This window comes from Lagopus muta, chromosome 7, assembly GCF_023343835.1.
Source record: "Lagopus muta isolate bLagMut1 chromosome 7, bLagMut1 primary, whole genome shotgun sequence".
Classification (NCBI taxonomy): Eukaryota; Metazoa; Chordata; class Aves; order Galliformes; family Phasianidae; genus Lagopus; species Lagopus muta.
Genome location: NC_064439.1, coordinates 13,673,711 through 13,692,894, shown reverse-complemented (window position 1 = coordinate 13,692,894; position 19,184 = coordinate 13,673,711). Strand labels below are relative to the sequence as shown.

General features: G+C 38.7%; 1 long non-coding RNA gene across 4 annotated transcripts; it reads right to left on the bottom strand.

Moving 5' to 3' along the window:
* Positions 1-5,801: 5,801 nt before the first annotated feature.
* On the bottom strand, positions 5,802-17,967 carry LOC125696350 (uncharacterized). 4 transcript variants are annotated; one of them, XR_007378309.1, is made up of 6 exons: positions 17,863-17,934; positions 10,603-10,736; positions 10,198-10,299; positions 9,637-9,754; positions 8,969-9,067; positions 5,802-7,992 (listed from the first exon to the last, which is right to left on the bottom strand). It is a non-coding gene; the product is annotated as an uncharacterized LOC125696350 (long non-coding RNA). The 4 variants fall into 4 exon arrangements; XR_007378310.1 differs by lacking the exon at positions 10,198-10,299 and having other exon boundaries at positions 5,851-7,992; XR_007378307.1 differs by lacking the exon at positions 10,603-10,736 and having other exon boundaries at positions 5,852-7,992; positions 17,863-17,967.
* Between the last annotated feature and the right edge of the window lie 1,217 nt (positions 17,968-19,184).

Genomic DNA, 19,184 nt, shown 5'->3' with positions numbered 1-19,184 from the left:
ACTAATTTATCAACATTTACCTTAGAAGTATTAGCTAATTAAATAACCACTTCTTTACCATTTACTGCATATCTCTAGCAAAACTTTTTCTAGCTTGATAAAATATCTCGAAGGGGCTTAGTTTCCCAGTCATTCATTCCATTTGGTTTTATCTGTGTTTATTTTCGTTTCTCCACCAAGAGATATACAAAGCAACGAAAACAAGCTGCAAATCCACATACTTCTCTTTGTACTCTTTGATCCTTAAGACAAATGTACAGTTATTATAACAGTTATCAGACACTTAAAATCTAAGCATTGCTAATGGATTTTTTTTTTCCTCTTTCTCCTTTCCTCTCTTCATAATTTATGCAACATTTGTTCACGGGAGTGCAGCTCTGGCTGAGGCAGCAGTATAAAGTAACTTACCTGAAGCAAAATAATAACGGATCTTTAGGGAGACCCCACCATAAAAGGAGCCAAGATTAAGGAAAGCAGAAGTTTACAAAGCTGGACTGAAAAGAATCCAAGCAAAACATGCATACACCAGCTACTTCGTTCCAAAGGAGGCAGGTGGCAGGCTTACGTCCTCTTGTTCTTCAGCTACCCATTTCCTTTTGTGGTCATTTTTCATATGAGTTGCTTCCTTTTCTTGCAAGCCAAAATCTGAATATATTCTTTCTGTACTGTGCTTGCAGTTTCTGACCCAGCTTACCCATAAAACAATTCAACCGCAGCTTCCTACGTTCCAAGTTTATCTTGCTTCTGCAATCACTTTCCTCTCCTCTCTTTTGGGTACTTCAGCATCAGGAGGATGTGGGCAAATCAAAGGGAACTAAGAGAAAACAAACTCAAGGAATTGAGAGTCTAAATGATGTTACATTAAAATATGGATAAATTATGACATGAAGAAATGGTATCTATCTGATAATATTTTATTCACTTATTTGGCATGAATCAGTAATTAAAGATGCTATCTTAGACTCACACTGTCTTAGCATTACATTAACAATACAACTGAATGACAGATGTATTCAAACAGTCAGCTTGGGAGTAGTTCAGTCAGCCAAATACATATAAACCTTCCTTCTGCTTCTCCAGTGTGTAGGAAATACAGACATACCTCTCTTTAAAAATCCTGCCAAACAGGTCTTCTTCAATATGGCCAGAAGGTTACTGGATTCAGACTATGTGAAACCACAGGAGAATGGAGTATACTGGTATTTAAACGTTGCAAACATTCAACAGGGAGTATTGAAAGTAATAAAGGAATGTATAGGTGGGGCTAGGCTAAAGGAAAGGAATCTCTCCGGAGAATATCAGAAAAACAAATATTAATAACGAGATAATCATCAAACGAAGCTGAAGATTGTCATGAAAATATTTTAAAGTAGAACAATTTAAACTGAAAAAACTGGAACTATAAGTAAAGCTCAACATTTCCTACTACTTTACAATTATTATTGTTTTTATTGGAACAAAGAGACAACAGGATAGAAAAATATGCTAGGACATGATCATGCAAATGACTACTTCTTATACAGTACTGAATAGGATCCATAATTGTTCTTGGTTCTAGATCATTGCTTTTATTATGACTGAATAATAGCTGGAGCAAAAATGGCTGAGGCTTAAATTTTCAGACAGAGAATATTTTGTGGTTGTGTATGTTCAGTTCCTAGGACAAGTAACCTATGATGCAATGATATTGTAGCTATGGGTTGTGTAAACTTTGTTCAGCTTTATGATACCCAATGTATACTTACACAAGCTGAATAATTAAATGATGCATCATATTTGTGAAAACGCCTTTTATTTTAGCCCAGAGGAAAATTCACAAGAACGTTCTTTTAGGTGCTCTTGCAAGTTTTCATGTTGTATCTGAGTGATAGCTCCTGCTGCCTTAGATATTAAGTCAATGTCATTTCAGAACAGATACATCCAAAAAGAAATGAGTCATATCTAAAAAAAAACCACCAAACCCAACTGTTCCATGTGTTCCAGAACTAGTGAAGTCTGGTTGCCTTTGGATTTATATTTTACATTTGCCAGAACCACTGATAACTACATTTCTTCCTAATCGCCCACCTACCGGTCCTTAAATCTTCTCCACATGTCCCAACCCAAACCATTACTATTTCCCAGAGTTTCCAAATCAAGTCCCTCCATTTGCTGCAGCTGCCTCCTACATTCCAGCACTTACTGAGATCCCTAGTGCCTCGTGAAGTATTTCTCATCCTCTTAGTTCCCCACAGTGTTGCTGTGACTTTCTGTCCTTCTTCACAAATTGGGGATCAGCTTTGTCACCTCATCTACGGCAGCCTGAGATTTGCTTGTTATCACAAAGGATCCTTTGCCAAACCTTGCCAACAGGCAGAGATGAAGGGATGGACAGTGCACCATATTCATTCTCTGTCACCACCTCTGTGGTTGGTGGCTGATTCAGGCAGAATGGTTTTCTGGCTGCCATGGTGTAGCTAGGAGCATGCTGACTGGGACAGCAGAGACTTAACACACTCTCCCAGATAGAATCCTTCTACAGGCATAGATAATCATAACACTTGCAGATGCTTGATATGTGTGAAACATTGGATCCTTTGTGAAATTTGCTAAATTTTATATGCACCTCATCCCTCCTTCCCTCTACAAAACCACATCTTGTCTGCTTGGTCAACAATTTAGCATAGCTATGTAAGAACTAATTAAAGATATTTATTTTCCCCAGAAAGGTACAACTATTTTCACAGGCCTAATGTATGTATATATATATATATATATATATATAATCCAGGTTGGCAATTTAAAGTTATTACTGGATTCATTAAAGTCTCAATATCCTACCTACTGCAGAGCTGCTGACAGGGCGAGATTTAGGCAAAATCAGTGGATCCAATTAAATCCAGAGGTCCATACATTGAGTACTTCCAGAGTGCAAATTATTGGTGACATTTCTAAACAGTGATTGACAGCTGAAGCCAGCACGTTTCCTATGCCACTTTGGAATGTCATTATGAACAGGGGAGGACTTTGCAATCTTACTATGATAGTAGGGGGGAAAAAAACAGTTTTCTGTATTTTAATCTCCTTAATTCTTCAGCAGATTATTTTTCTGGAAATACTGTACACTCCCAACACAGCTCAGGATTCTGATTTGTATCACAACTTTCTAAAGCTGTGATCTGCAAAGGGCCATCCCAAAACCTGGGGTTGTTAGATTTCTACTCATGCATAAGAAGCAGCTTCCTTCCTATGGATCCCCATAACTATCCATTATCAACTTAATATTCTGAAAAAGAAATGGTGTGTGTTTATTCATTTTCCTTTTTAATACAATGACTTATCTGAAATAATATTCTAACCTAATTAATATTCATTTTGGTGCATTGTTTATTAGCCCAACTGATTCCCAATTATATCTCCCTATAAACCTTGATCTGCTAGAATAAGTACATTCCAAATATAAATAATTAATAAGACAAGCATGCCTTTCTTATCATGGGTTGTACATTATCAACTGACTCACAGTTCATGTTTGCTGTTGCAATCACTTTGCTTCCAGCACTGCAGCTTAAGTATCCGTCCTTGTTGCTACTGCAAGGGAATAGGCTTAACCATCTTGCTTCTTATATGGAGTAGGATAAAGAAGTGGGCGTCTATGAGAACTCAAGGTCAGTTATCTCTGTGAGGGTTTTTTTTTAATGTTATTAATATAACAAATTGTTAAAAAATTAGGGTCTGATCACGTAATTATTTTGTGTGCAAAAATGACAAAAAACATCAAATTGAATTAGTTCAGCACTCTGAAGTACTGCAAAATCAGGTATCTAGCAAAGCGTATAATACTGCAAGTATATCATTCTGCACAATGCTGCACTGCTTTTAAATTAAATAAAGTAGAGTAATGTACAACAACAACAACAAAAAATCAACCAATTCCATTTCCTTTTTTCCCCATATAAATAAATACTGAAGATTCTATGTCATCAAAAAAAAGTCCAAAGGAATAAAACCTGATAGGTAAAATTTTGCCCACAGTGATGTAATAGACACCCAAAACCCCATGTTTGGTAGATGAATTTCCACTATATTCCTCATTATATCTTCAGCTGCTTGAATTATTTATTAGCGATAACATGCCCAGTGAATATATTGTGATATTATTTATACAGTAGGAATGATCACTGGATGCTGATGGCTTTTGTTTATGTTTTCTACGGTATAGCAAAGCTTCAAATAGTGAGAGCAGTTATATTTCTCATTTTCAAACTAGTTTATAATAATAATAATTTTGTTCAATTATTTCATTAGATAAGAATAAAGAAGATATTTTCAAACTGACATTTAAAATCAGAGTGTGAATAACCTTGTGTATTCGCACTAAGCTTTACAGTGATTTCTAGTCAAATCTACAAATCAAGACTCATTCTGTTAGGGTGAATGTATGAAAATCTAATTCTTCCTGAGTTTAAGTGAAGAAGCAAAGACGCATTTCTAAGTTATATCAACTGTTATTAGACTGTAATAGAAACTCAAGGTAAGATGCCACTGCTGAAGACATAACTAAAAACCATAAGGATGGGCTCAGTAAGTCTGAAAAATTAATTCTCCTGCCAGTTGTTTGCCCCAAGGGAAGTTGTGTCCTTCACTGACAACAGAGCCATAGGAATCTCTATCAGTCGTGGATAGGAGTCCTGATCCTCTGTCAGTCCTGTGGTACTGAAAGAAGCAGTTACAGAAAAGTGAGTTAGTTTACTCCTAATACAGTTTCTGTAATAATCTCAAAGCATCCTCAGCATTCTGATGCAGACTTTGTAGATCAGTCAGACCAATGATTCTACCAGCTAGCAGTACTGATCAGGGCTCCAAGACGTGGAAGGAAATCAGCTTCTTAATTAGCTAGAGCCAGATTCACCACTCTCTTCCCTTTCTTTGAAGTTTAGTGGGTTGGACTACTGGGTTTCCTGAAATTACTTGTTCTCATCACACATTAACTTCAGTGTCCTCTCCATAATGCTTTCTATTATATCCTTGAAATACAGCAGACAGGAATGCCATAGTTTTCATCTTCAAGCTCTTTGGAAGTTTATCCATGTTTTCCTCCAAAATGGAATGATTTCCTACCTTATTCCCTTTAAGATCCGCATAGTCACATATTCCTGGATTGCACACCCTGGCTACAGAGGTCTCACATGATATTTGACTGTAATTTGTATAAAATATCCTGAGAGAGGACAGAAGGGCACCGGGATCTTCCTGTTCAACATCCACTGTTCCATATGGGACACATAAAACTTCTCAATAGTATGATTTATTGCCTAAAGATGCTTTCAGTCTTCATAACTGTAACTGCACTACTGAGTAAACAAGTACCTCTCTGCCAAAAATCCCAGCCAAAAGTAACTGTCCCATGTACTCTTGGTGAGCTTGAGTTGAACAATGGCTGCTCTCTACAGTATCTTACCATCACTGCAGCTTTCAGAGGATATGTTTATCTGAGCATGTTACCCTTCTCAAATCCCTCTAAGACACGGATGTCTAAAACATATCTTTGTCACAAAGGTTAGGGTGAATGTTACCAGTTAGGTTATATTACTATACCATGTATTAGGGCTAAACAATTACTAACTCCCAGAAGAAATAGCTGCCAAGCTGTCCATAGCTGTCATTATAGAAAATAATACTTTTCTATCAACAGCTCTTTTCTCATATTCTGTTGCATTAGTGTTGCTTCACAACAAAATCTTACTGCAGAGCTGTGCTGGAAGCAGTTAGGTTGAACTGTGAAAACTGCCTCCAGCAAACTCCTGCAACCTGTGCCCTTCTTCTCCCAGGAACAATCCATGTTCATCCTGGAAGACAGAGTTTTCTCTTTTTTGCTCAGACAAAGAGGACAAAAACAGAAAGGAGAGGAGTAACCTTTGCTGGCTCCCTCCCCTGTCCTAATACCATCCCATTGTTCTTATTTTAACAGCACGTGGGCGATGGAGCCAGCTGCTAGACCTTTCTCATTTCTCTGCAGGTCTCTGCAATAAAGGCTGCGTGCATATGGAAAAATAATTCTGGTCTAACACTAGAATCAAGTTCAAGGGACCAAAATGCGGTTTTCTTTCTCAAATCTCTCTAAGGTCTCAAAAACACTGGGCCAACCTTCATCTCATGGATCCTAAGTCTCTCTTCCAACATCAGAGTTCATCTTTCCAGCACACACAGGAAAACACATTCAGACCTAAGTGTCTGCAGACTGCAGAAACACTGTTACTACTCCCATGTTCCTTTCCTTCAGCCTTTTGAGATCAGATATGAGCTCACACTGCCTACACTCCAAGACAGCTGCTGCTGCTACTGTCTTTTTTTTATAGCAGAATATACTTGTTTGGCTTCAGCACTGGACTATGCACATCCTCAGATCTTACGTACACGTTGGAGAAAAAGCAGAGCTTATTCCCATAGATCAGGCAAAAATATTTTGTCCTTCTGATCTACTCATTCTCCCAAGCTGTTTTCCTCCTTTTTTTTTTTTTTCTGACAGTTTCATAACCTTCACTTGGGCAGCCTTCCAGGAGACCCTGATTCAAGGTCCAGTGCTTTTCCCAGACGCTGTACGATCCCATGCCACAGTAAGTGCATTTCTTAAAGTGTGAAGACTGTTTTGCACTTCATAACTCCAGAATATATGACAAATAAAACACTGTCCACAGGAGCTGCATCAGTACTGGTTATTTCAGCATATTTCAGTGATTAGAGCCTCAGTGTTCTCCCGTCATTTCCATTCTTTCTTCTAAAGGAAAGCAGGGAATGGACCTTAAGAAACTATTGTCCCTATTTTGAAGTCTGTCACAAACATAATGTCTATTAATCCCAGGAGTCTGAGATTACTGCACCTTTAATTGTGCCTATGTCTTTTCCTTCTCTTTTACCCATTAATTCAGTAATTCCACAGTCCTAATGTGCATGGTGTACCATAGCCCTCTCACAACTTAAATCTGCCCCAGATTGGGGTCCTCTGGTTCAGGGAAGTGAAAGGCTCTGAAAACAGATAATTAAACCGATCCTCGCTGTGGTCTGCTTGCGAGTATGACTGCTTCAACTTGTGAATATTATTTCTAATAAATCTGCCTTTTCAGAAGGTGCGTAACTTATTTAGCCATTTATTGAAGTTCCTTGTTACACATGTGAGGGAAGAGTCTCTCCAGTCATTGAATACACTTTTAAGTTCAATGTTAATGCATAACCAGTATGTCAAAGATGCTTCCTATCAGGGTAGTACTGATATCCAACACTGTTGTAAGCACTAACTCACCAGCTCAGCATAAAATGAAGTTGATTAAAGAACAGCAGCAGTTTTATACAGACTTAGTGAGTTAAACCACCCCAGTGAAGAGCCAAATGAGTTCCAGTGGAACAAAATAGGGAGGAAAATGGGCTGCACATGACACAGGTGAGGCAGCTCATAACCACAAGGTTCAGGAACCAGAAGCTGAGAGAACAAGTGAAAGAGGGCACAGAAATAATGCCTTCATTTTGCAGCAGCAGTATCAGCAGCAGTTGTCCTCTTATCTTCCCACAAGATGTGCTTCTGGCCTATTCACTGCAATTCCTCACCTGCTGAGGCAGTGGGAAGGAGCTGCTGAGGAAGTAAGACAAAAGAAAGAAAACCTTTAAGCTAGCCATGAGATGGTCATTCAAATGACAAGTGAATACCACTCCAGGTGTTCACCTTGCTGGCAAATTTTGGGGTGCCACAATATAGGAAAGACATAAAACATGTAGAGCAGTTCCAAAGGAGAACAACCAGGATGGTGAAGAGTCTGGAGAACAAGAAGTATGAGGAGCAGCTGAGGTCCCTGGCTTTGTTCATTCCGTTGCAGAGGAGGCTGAGGGAAGGCCTTGTGGTGGCTGCAGCTCCTAACAGGCTGGTGGGTTGGAAAGTGCATTTGCACACCTGTTCAGGGAGTTACAGTTGGGTGTTAATTCCGCCATGTGGTATGCAGCTAACCAGTCCTGTACAACAACCTGCCAGTTTGCACAGAAGAATATTTCATTTTATTGGAAAAGACCTCTGAATAACAAATATATTCATGGAATCTAAAACCTGATCTTAACATGCAAACAGAGCAAAAAAAAAAAAAAAAAAAAAAAAAAGCTGCATTTACTGGTATTTTATTTCCAGTAAATAATTCAAACTCTTCTAATATAAATTTCTTCATTTTGAAACAAGGAATTTGGCTTTGCACAGACAATTCCCAGTGCAGTATTTTTTTCTGACAAGAGACATCTCCACTGAATTCTGGCAAGTAAGGTAAGTTTCACTAAAACAGTTGGGATGTCCTGCAAAATATTGTTAGCTGCAAAATCTCCACTGCTTTTTGAACATAGGCTGGTACATAAAATTATGAGGGTTTCAATCATTTCCTTGTCTCAAAGCTGTAATTTATGTCAATAAGAGGGAAGGGATTAATGGAAAGCATGAATTATCTTTTCACTACAACACTGCTTCCAAAATGTATATTTTAAGCATCCTAGCACACAGCACACTGGTATGGAAGTCTTTAAAACTGTGTTGATCAAGAACTGATAAAAGAATCCTTTACACTTAAAACCATAAAATGAATCGGTTAAAAATATCCACAGGAGAGCACAAGACTTCTGAATATTTGCTTACTCTTTCCAACATCCCTTTTTTCTCTTGCCCTTAAAGAAATTCAAATTAATTATAAAAATGAGGACATTCCTAATACGATTTCTAGTGAAAAGTTACAAGGTTTAATTTGTGTGAAAGTACTGACAAGTTTATTCATTTTGTAGGAGGGTGGAATTTGCCTCACGTAACACTCAGGACTCAGCTACAGCTTTGATAGAAATGTTATTTGGTAATTATCTGCTCTTCCCTTGGGGACAAAATAATTAATTCTGCTCTGCACTTCACAGCATATTCTGTTTTTACACACATATGAAGGATGAATTCTGGAAGATTATGATCAATACTTACTGCATTGGCAGCCAATAACTCATCATCCTGGCAGCTGCATCATGACTTAAAAAAAACAAACAAACTCAGGAACACACAATTCTGACTTCACTTCTTGACCTTGTTTGTGTTTTAGAGGGGTGAAGAAAAATAAATACTTAAAATTAGCTTTCAATGAAGAAGTATATGGCATTTTCCCCAAAGAAAATAATACACAAATATTTTCTTTGTGACCTAACTCAGAACCAAAATATAAGCGATACGTTTTTACCTATTACTTGATTGTAGCTTTTTTTTTTTTTTTTTTTTAAGAGTTAGATAAAACATAAATTTGAGCATAAATTTGAAAATCGGCATTTTGTACCTAAATACTACACTGGTATTTTTGAAGCCATTTTTGCCTTCAACAAGGCAAGCCCAAGGTCGGTAGGGAAAGACTGGGGAAAGAGCTCGGTGCTAGGGATTGCATCAGACCTGGCCCTGGAAGCTCTGCCTCAGTCTCCGTCCCAGGTAACATGGCCAAGGAAAAACATTTAGGCTAGAGGAGTTAGAACTACGATTTTATCCAAGCATTTGAAAGAACAAAATCTCCTGGTATAGATGCAAAAGTGCAACATGCATTTCCCTTTTTTCAGTTTTGGAGGGCCTGTTCTAAATTTTATCATAAAAAGCACACCCATATAACCTACTTTATCCTCTTAGAAAGGTTGCTTCTAGTCCTCTGTGTGAAGTACTTTCTGATCTTGCTTGGCTGTAGTTTCTTGAGGTTGTGGTTTTCCATTTGCAAAATAAGTATAACAGCATTTCCTATCAACAGGAATGTTGTGTAAATAAAAATATGAAAGGTATCAGAGAGTGCAGTTCTGGAAAGACAAATACCAATACTGTGGCTAAGAACCAGTGGCTTAATGTTTTGAAGTTTGTCACTGTCCAAAAAAAAAAAAACCAGACAGCTGAAATTCTCATTTATTCCATTAGCAAGTAAGGGACTTGGCACCAGACACATAATTGGTACCGTCCTTAGTCAGTTTTTAAAAAGCTCTTGGACTTCATCTGCCAATAAACCAACAATTAGACATTTTACAGGAAACTATTCCATTGACAAAAATTAAGTTTAGGAAGAAGGAGTCAGAAGACTGGAACTGGCTGCACTTCACAAAGTGCTAGTAATAAATCCTGACAGTAAAAGGGAATGCAATACTTAAGCCAGAAAAGTGAAATCACTAAAAATAAAACTAGAGGCAAATTACATTGAGCTCTCAGATCTCATTCGAATATCTGACTGGAAAAATTTCTTGCCATGATAGCTGTAGCATCCCAAGAGGTCTACATCTGCCTTCAGCCATACAACTCTGCCAATCAAGAAGACAAATAATGAATGATGTTCGTTTCCTCATTTGGTATGCTTTGGTTTGCGGCCAAGATAAAACACTCAGAGTGAAGAGGAAAACAGTTTTTGTGTCCAACAAAGATGCCCCTCTAGAGTTCCTTTCAGGCTCAAAGCCACATTTTGAAACACCACCCCCAGCCACCTCCTCCCAGAAAAAAAAAATCCACCATAAAACATACGAAAAAAACTTCCAAGACCAAACCACAGAATGCGTCATTTTTTCCTGCACAAAGCACAGACTGGCTCTGGGAGCACTAACACCCACCTGCGGGTCAGACAGCCAGAGACCGAGGCCATGAGTATTCTCTGCACTCATCACACAAGCAAAAAAGCCTCAGTGTAGTACCCATCAACATCGCTGTCTTATCTTTTCTGGGTCTTCTGTGTAAGCTCTTTTCTCTGAGGGTGACACATTTGATATGCAGTAAGATGACAGAATGAAGGCACATAGTATTCTTCTTCCTACCCTGTCCTCTGTTCTCCTTTGCATGAGATACCATGAAGCTCTTTCAAGCTCAACTCCTGCAGCTTGCTGGCAAATGATTGGCCAGGAGATGACACATTGGCCTTGCTGTGTGCTAGATCTTGCTATGCTAGATACACCCTTGTTAATGCTACGGGATCTGTTACTTCTCCATGGTAGACTAGCATAAAGCAAGGAATCACCTGGAATCAGTTCCATAGAACGAGCACAGTATTGTACTCATCCTTATTAACACGCCCTTCCTCACTGCTGAGAAGCAGGGCTAATTACTGGGGCTGCAGTACTGACTTAAACTCATAATGTCTCGCTGTTCCGGTGCTATTTTAGTTGTTACTACTCTGAGATTATCCACAGCACACTCTCCCGGCTTCAATGAGATACAACGAGAAATAATGAGGTGAAAAAGCTTCTTTTGCCTTTTCCTCATACTTCTGGAAAGGTTTGGGTTACTCTTGATTACAATACAGGGTGGAGGCTTGGGGTCAAGCTTCACTTCAAGCTCAGCTCTTCCTCTCCTAATTACCCAAACCATACTCTTCATGATTAATTCTCTCATCAGTGTTTCAAGGTCTTCAGGGATTTTGGCAAAGATGACTATGCTATCAGCCGATCTAATGTGGTTTAGGTGCTCTCGTTTATCACAGTGCCCTTTCCCTCCTCCCTACTCAAGGTTTTTATAATCTTTTCCAAGGAAGAAGAAAATTGTTCCAGTGTGACAATATCTTCTTGTCTAGTTCTATTCTTCCACTTAATCTCTTCACTTTTCCTGTCAATGTTTAAATGTCAATGCAATGCATTGCTCACAAGCTCCGGCATTCTAAGAAATCCTTCACGATGTTTCTATTCCTGACTGTGTCCAGGCTTCTTCTGCATACACTGTTTCCATTATCCACCTCATTAGGGGCGTGCACCTGCTCCTGTAGAAGCCAATGGCAACCTTCCCACTTAGTTCAAAAAGAACAGGTTTGGACCCAGTGGTGTGCCTACTGATGAATTAACTTTCAGACAAAACTCAAAGAGGCAGGAAATTTTCCAGGAATATGCTTTGTCATTTGAACAGAGGAGGATTTTCCTAATTGCAGATGTCAAATTTTTTTCTGTATACAATCAATAGCCCACTGCTTAAGACTTAAATGAGAATGGACTGCACAAAACTGTTAATAGAAAAACTAAACCATAGTTCACTAACTTCCTCATACAGTGAATTTTATTAATGTAGACACCATTTACACTGTAGACTACAAGTGCTTGTGACATGAAGGGATGGCTACTATTTGAAATGAATGAAAACACATTCCTGGATGGCCAGTACGGGATATTCTCCAAGTAATGTCTCTCCATTAAATTAAATTTCATCGCTGCTGAAACACAACATTGAGTTAGTCCTCCCCTTAAAAAACAAAAAAACAAAAAAGAAAAAAAAAAAAAAACCACACACAACCAAAACAGAACAACAGCAAGATAACAGAGCAAAAGAGAAAAGAAAATATTCTAGCCTCTACAGAAGTTTGGGAAAAAAAAAAAAAAAAAGGTATTTTTCATCTTTTAATCTTTCGGGGATATATGATGCAAGATATAGGTTGAAATGTCTCTAATGTTCTTCTGCCTTGACTACTGTTTGACTTGTGGAGATGCTGCTTCTTTGAGAGTTAGAATAATATCTTAGCACACAGCAGTTTAAAACACATCATAAACTTCATTTCCTACATAGTCAAGATCATTTCCCTCATTTCTGTACTACAGCATGTCTTCCCCAAAACTTCCAAATGAATCAGGCCATATTTAAATCTGGTTTGTAAAATAGAACACAAAACAATCTACCTTCCTTCCAAATCGGAGATACTAATTGAAGTTGAACTTCACAAAATTGATATCTGATTAAAATTTTCTTAAAAATTGAAAAAATATTACTAGTTTTTGCTTGACTCACAGCTGACTGCATTGTCAGTATTCTAATCCCAGGCACAGATTTCTGCTTTTGCTGGTTACAAAGCTGTAACATAGATTAATGTCCACTGAGCTATAGTTTGAGACCAAATGATTCTCTCTTATGATGTAAACCAGATTTAAGTCATATCCTTCAGAATCTATTCCATTAACAGATTTCTTTCCTATTCTTTCATCAGACATAAACCCAATCTGACTACCTTCAATCAAATTGTCACAGAGCTCATTAAAGACACTGTAAATTTCTCCAAGTTAACTGTAAGATCAAATATGTTCTTCACATCACTGCTACTGCAGTGAGTTTTATAAATAAGCCTGTAGCTCCTATGTGTTAACGGTAAATAAAGCTGAAATAATTACATGTGTGAGGCCATGTTGTTCAGAACATACAATAGGCAAAAAAAGTCAAACGAAAAACTGAAAGAACCTGAGCTTGGTGTTAAGTAACACCAAGATAAAGATAAAGCAACTTCATGTTATGCCTTGTCAACCGTCCACATTCCATGGATTTCTTTATGCCAAGGATCCTTTTTCTCCAGCCCTTCTGCACAGATATAATCTTGTGGAAGAACAGTTGCATGCCACCACCCTTTTCTACTTGATAATTTTGATTACCGAGTGATTCAGATATCAGTTGTGTTATAAGTAAGGAAATTCAAATCTCTGCATTAGTGATTTAGAAGGTAATTAGCATGGAAAATAAGGCACAGATTTTTATGCCCTCTCCTAATCACATCTTTGTAAAGGACTTGAATAGTTATTTGGCAACACACAGAAGACATCAGTAAACCAGATTTCCAACTTCGGTTTTCATAACAAAAATCATTGATGCCCCGTTTCCTTTAATAACAAATACCTAAAACACAGTCATGAATGTACTATGAAGTGACTCCAGAATGCTCTTCACTATAAGATTACTTTTCATAGGAGGTTATTGTACTTCAACTACCAGCTACACTGATCCTCCCAAGTAACGCAGTCAATTTTACTGAGCATTTCAAATATACTGATTTCTTGGCTCCTGAGAAGAGACTAATTGAGAGGGTGTACTGTATTACAGAATACAATTTGCCTAAAAAGATTACCGTCTAGCTCATTAATTTTACATTACCATACCATACTTGTATTGACTTTATCACAATGCTTTCTACAGCTACTTACTGCAATAGCAAAAACGCACAGAGATCACATAGCCATTAAAGTGATGAAAAATTCTGTAGAGACGTTATTATTTATTTATGACATAGCTATGTCTCCTGGTTTTCGTCAATATTGACACACACTGCACCAATCCAAAAAAATGTGTTCCCTCTCCTGAAAAACTCGAAGTCTAATTACTCCTGGAAGCAAAACTAGTATGACACAAACAAATAGAAAGAAGGAAAAAACAGTAGTTATGAGTTGTATTTATGTAAGTCAAATATTTACACAATTGGAGACCTTGTCTGCATTTTATAAACATACACTGTAAGATAATTGCAGTAAACATTGATAAGAAATAGAAGTGAATGTCAAAGGGAGAACTTAAAGAAGACTGAACTATTGAGGGTTCTAATCCCAAAGAGACAATTGGGGATGATATTTGAGCTGAAAGAATTTGAACAGAGCAGACTGATGCTGATATGTCAGTGAAACAAATGCTGCAGCATTCACACAATTAAATTTAATATTTCTGAATGAAAATGGTAATACAATAATTTGTCAAGTGTCATAGACAAGGAACTGTTTTAATTCAGTATGAGATAAAGTATATGAGTATGCTGAAGGATGCTCTGGGTTACCAAGCAGTAGAGGCTTGAAGGTGTCAGAAGAGACCCAGGTCCCTTCTGGTGAAAAGCCAATTCTTACTTGGACTAAAGGAAAAACCTCCACTTTATGAGTACTTCTAAAATTATGAGAAAAAAATAATACTTGTTTTCAGAATTAAATAGTTAGTAGAAAGTAGAAATTTCACTTGAAAATGAATTTTAGTACAATTATTTGAAATAGTAAAAACTCTTAATTCGTTGGATATGAGCACAAGCTGTAAGGTATGTCAAATGGCTCCTTTGACTGAAGGAAGTTAGGAGTGCTGGAGTTTACAGCTGAGTTGCTCCCCACTCTGCCAACAGTGGGTCTGAAGGCCTAAGATTGCTGGCTCAGAAGAGGACATCATCTGCCAGACACAGCATTACAAAGGCAGGAGTGTCATAAAGCCAGAAGTCATTAGGACTACCAGGCTTTTTGCTGCAGAGACGCACGTCTAAAGCAGTGAAGTTTGTCTTTCCCCACTTGTCACACTAGATCTGCACAATGTACTGAATCTCCCCATAGCTCTCAGTTTCATCTTCACCCTCTGGCTACAAAATCAGGAGGTCCCATGGGCAACACAATGGCTCTGAACTTGTTGTTCACTGCCATTCTAGTATGGGAGAACAAAGCGGATGAGGTGATGATGCTCCTGGGGGATCCTCGCATCCCCACTCTGCGCTAGAAGATACTGCAGACTGAAGAATCTCAGCTGAAAAGTAAAGTGAGTCCAAAAGCTTCAGATCCCACCTGCAGAACTAATCCAGGTCTCCCCTGGCTCACGCACGTATGGCAGAGAATCTGCAGACCTGCGGGAAATTTAGCCCCAGGGTTTCTCGAAACAGCAGGTTCTACATGGTAGAATTGCTTTGAAGCCCCTAACAGCCCATAAAATGAACTGGCAAGAACTCAGGAGTGTGGCTGTCATAAAACAACCTGTGTTTCTCTTGTTGTTCATCAGGAACAATGTACTTCCAGAAAACAATCTGGATTTCATAATAGAATGCAGATGGAAATACCTAACACTCTAAAACATGAGGGTCATGCAGGGAAGATAGGAGATAAGGAAAAATTGGTCTGCTTAATCAGGTTCTCCTTCTGGCTAGACACAAACAATAAAAATACAGTGAAGCAACATGTAGAGAACCAACAGCAAGGAAATACACTTCTTGTTAAACTAATATTCATCCTTATAGGTTTTTTGTACTTATCCTAAGGTTCTACTGCAAATTCTTCTTGCAGTACAGCTCTGGATTTTACACAACACTAACTTAACAATAGTACCCAGTATTTATTTTCCTACCAGTAGTGCTACCTTTACTCAGAAAAGATGCAGCTGTGGTAATGCTCCTAAGGACAGTTGTCCCTCTGTCTCATAGATATGTTTTCAATTAAGTTTAATTACTGCCCCTGTTGTTTCAGACCAAAGCCCATTTTACACAATGTGCAGCTTGTACTGCAGAGTAGCTGCAATCTGGAAGCTCCACAGCAAGAACAGAGAAACTGCTGCCACCCCAGTAGTATTATTTGCCATAATGATGGATTGAATTCAAAGTCCTTTTTTTCCTTCACGTATTTTTGAGGCTTACCCAGGACTCCAGTGCTACAACCTGGATGCAAGGAAAAAGATAGAATGAGTAAAAGATTAAAGCAGCTCTCCTGAGGCAGACTTTTGTCAGGAAAGTCACTGTCTCTGATGCTTTCTCAGAGATCTCAGCTCCTGCTGTCAATTGATTACAAAGACCAGATTCATTTTTTATTTAAAAAAAATTATAAGCACCGTCAAGTACAGAGGAAAGTCATTAAAATATGACTTAAGTTCTTCTGCAGGGCTCTAAGAAAGAAACAAGGGACAAGAGCTGAGCAGTTGTTGTTCTGACATTATCATTTTAATAAAAACTCAACACTTTGGAAGGTCTTTGTACCACAAACTGGTATTCACAAAGCAAAAAAGAAAAGGCAAAAAATAAATCTCACACCTAAAAGAATTTCAGGGTAAGAAGTTACCCCATAAGTACCCAGCTGAACAGAGACTGGTGTTGGCACAGATGCTGGTGCAGACACAGTATATTAATGCACTACTTTACCTGCTTAAGGCTTAATTCCTGCCGAGCAACTGGGCACTCTGGGTGAAGCATCAGATTTTATGTCAGTCCACATCTTTGTTGTTGAAAACCCACTATTTGCTTAGACTGGAGAGAGGGATGCTTTGCTCTGACTCTCAGCTCAAATACAGAAAACAGCATGCATAAAATCCACAAAGTAAATGCAAATCCACCATCTAAAGAAGCACCATATTAGGAACTCTCTATTTCTTAGGCATAACACAAGTCGTTTCCAGAAATCACACACAGAATCCAAGAACGAACTGAAATGGAACCAGCAGCATTTGCTCCAGCAGCCTTGATCTGATTGCAGCCACATGGCAATATTAGCTGCCATGTGGAAAACATTCATTAACCTATTTAACCAAAATTAACTATGAAAATGTACTCTGAGTTTTCTTCCTTCATATTGGAAAAGCATTTTTCAACATAAGTGTTTTCTATCCAATTTAAAGCAATTTTTTTCCTGTAAATAGTATCATTATTATCATTATGCTGGGAAAGGTTAGACCATGATTTTTGACAGAGTTTTCAGAATCACATTTTACTTGCTAAAATGTCAGGAAAATAATCTTGTCTTAGACTCACTGAGGTGCAGTATATTAACTTCAGAAAATAAAACAGGAAACATTATTGGACATCACAGAAGTGGTAAGCTGTAGTTACACCTACACACAAAAAAAAAAACTTTTTCCAGACAAATTGAATCAATGTGTCAGATACAGCAGCAAAGAATCATGGCCTTGGTCTCATACCATGGTCCTGGTTCAGTCAAAAACAGAACCAAAAGTGTTGAAGTGGCAGTTCAGAGTTTAAGCCATTGAATTAAAGTATCTCTATGTCTGACCATGCACATTTCCCACCCACCTCTACAGTATGATGAATTAATTCTAATCTATTTCCATCATGAGGAGATTTGAAATCTCTCTGTAAGTTTATGTTGACCGCCACATTCCCATTTCAGTCATAAACTTATTTATATTTGAAAGAGACCTCTTTGAAAACGGCTTTTGAGTGAAAACTCTTCCATATTCCTACTGAAGGCAATACAGATTTCTTGCTTCAGTACAGTTGAGATATCATTCTTTCTACTTTGGTGAATGTATAATCAACGAACATACAGATATTATAATTACAAAATATCCCAGAGAGTTTGGCTAAGCAATGATTATACCAAAAGGAAAATAAATAGAACACTTACCTGTATCCTAGGCTCACCATAAAACTTGAGAAAAGAGATCTCCAGTAAAGATTCTTCTCCACTGGCAGTCAGCTCTTAAATGGGTCTAGGAGAGGTGCAGCCAGGCTCCACCCCTTCCGGCAGCACAGGAGAATTGCCTTCACCTGTGCTCCCATGGCTGACTCATTGATCACCTCAGGTGATTAATCAGAGGTTCAGGCTGTGATTCAGCAGTTCCCATACAGTGATCTCTCATCTGTCTTAACATAAAAATGTCTGTGCTGGACAAGATCGGTGCCTCATTTAGCCCAACATTTTTTTCTTTAGCAGTGTAACAAGGCAAGCAAGATGTAACACTATCCCAAGAGACAATCCCAGCTTCAGCAATGTACAACATAGCTTCAGTAGCTAAAGATGATGTCTTTGAACTTGTTACCCTTCATAGGAAGTGCGGCATACATTAGTACATACTGGTGTGGGTTGAGAACTGACTGACGGGCAGAGCGCTGAGTGTTGTGATCAGCAGCATGGAAGCCTGTGATCTAGCTGGAAGCTTGTAACTAGCAATGTTCCCCGGAGCCTGGTGCTGGGTCTGGTCTTGTTCAACACCTTCGTCAGTTACCTGGATGAAGGGTCAGACTGGACCCTCAGCAAGTCTGCTGATTATACAAAGCTGGGAGAAGTGGCTGACATAGCAGAAGCCTATGCTGCTATTGAGTGAGATGTGCACAGGCTGGTGAGTTGGCAGTTAGGAACTTCATGAGGTTCAACAAGGGCAAACGTAGAGTCTTATGCCTGGGGAGGAATAACTGCATGCATCAATATAGGTTGGGGGCTAACCTGCTGAACAGGAGCTCTATGGAGAAGAAGCTGGGTGTCGTGGTATCCTGATGGCTAGCAGGTTGGCCACGAGCCAGCAGTGTGTCCTTGTGGCCAAGAAGGCCGGTGGTATCCTGGGATACATTAAAAAGAGGACAGCCAGGACACTGAAGGAAGTGATCCTCGTCCTCTACTCTGCCCTGATAAGGCCACATCTGGAGTACTGTGTGTCCAGTTCTGGGCTCCTCAGTCCAAGAAAAACAAAGAACTTCTAGAAAGAATCCAATGAAGGAACACAAAGATTATTAGGGGCCTTATGAGAACCGGCTGAAAGAGCTGGGGCTGTTCAACCTAGAGAAGACTGAGAGGAGATCTTATCAATGTTTATAAATATCTAATGGATGAGAGTCAATTGGATGTGGCTAGGCTCTTTTCAACTGTGCCCAGCAACAGTAAAGGTGGCAGTAGACACAAACCTGAACATAGGAAGGTCCACATGAGCATGAGGGAAAATTTCTTTTCTG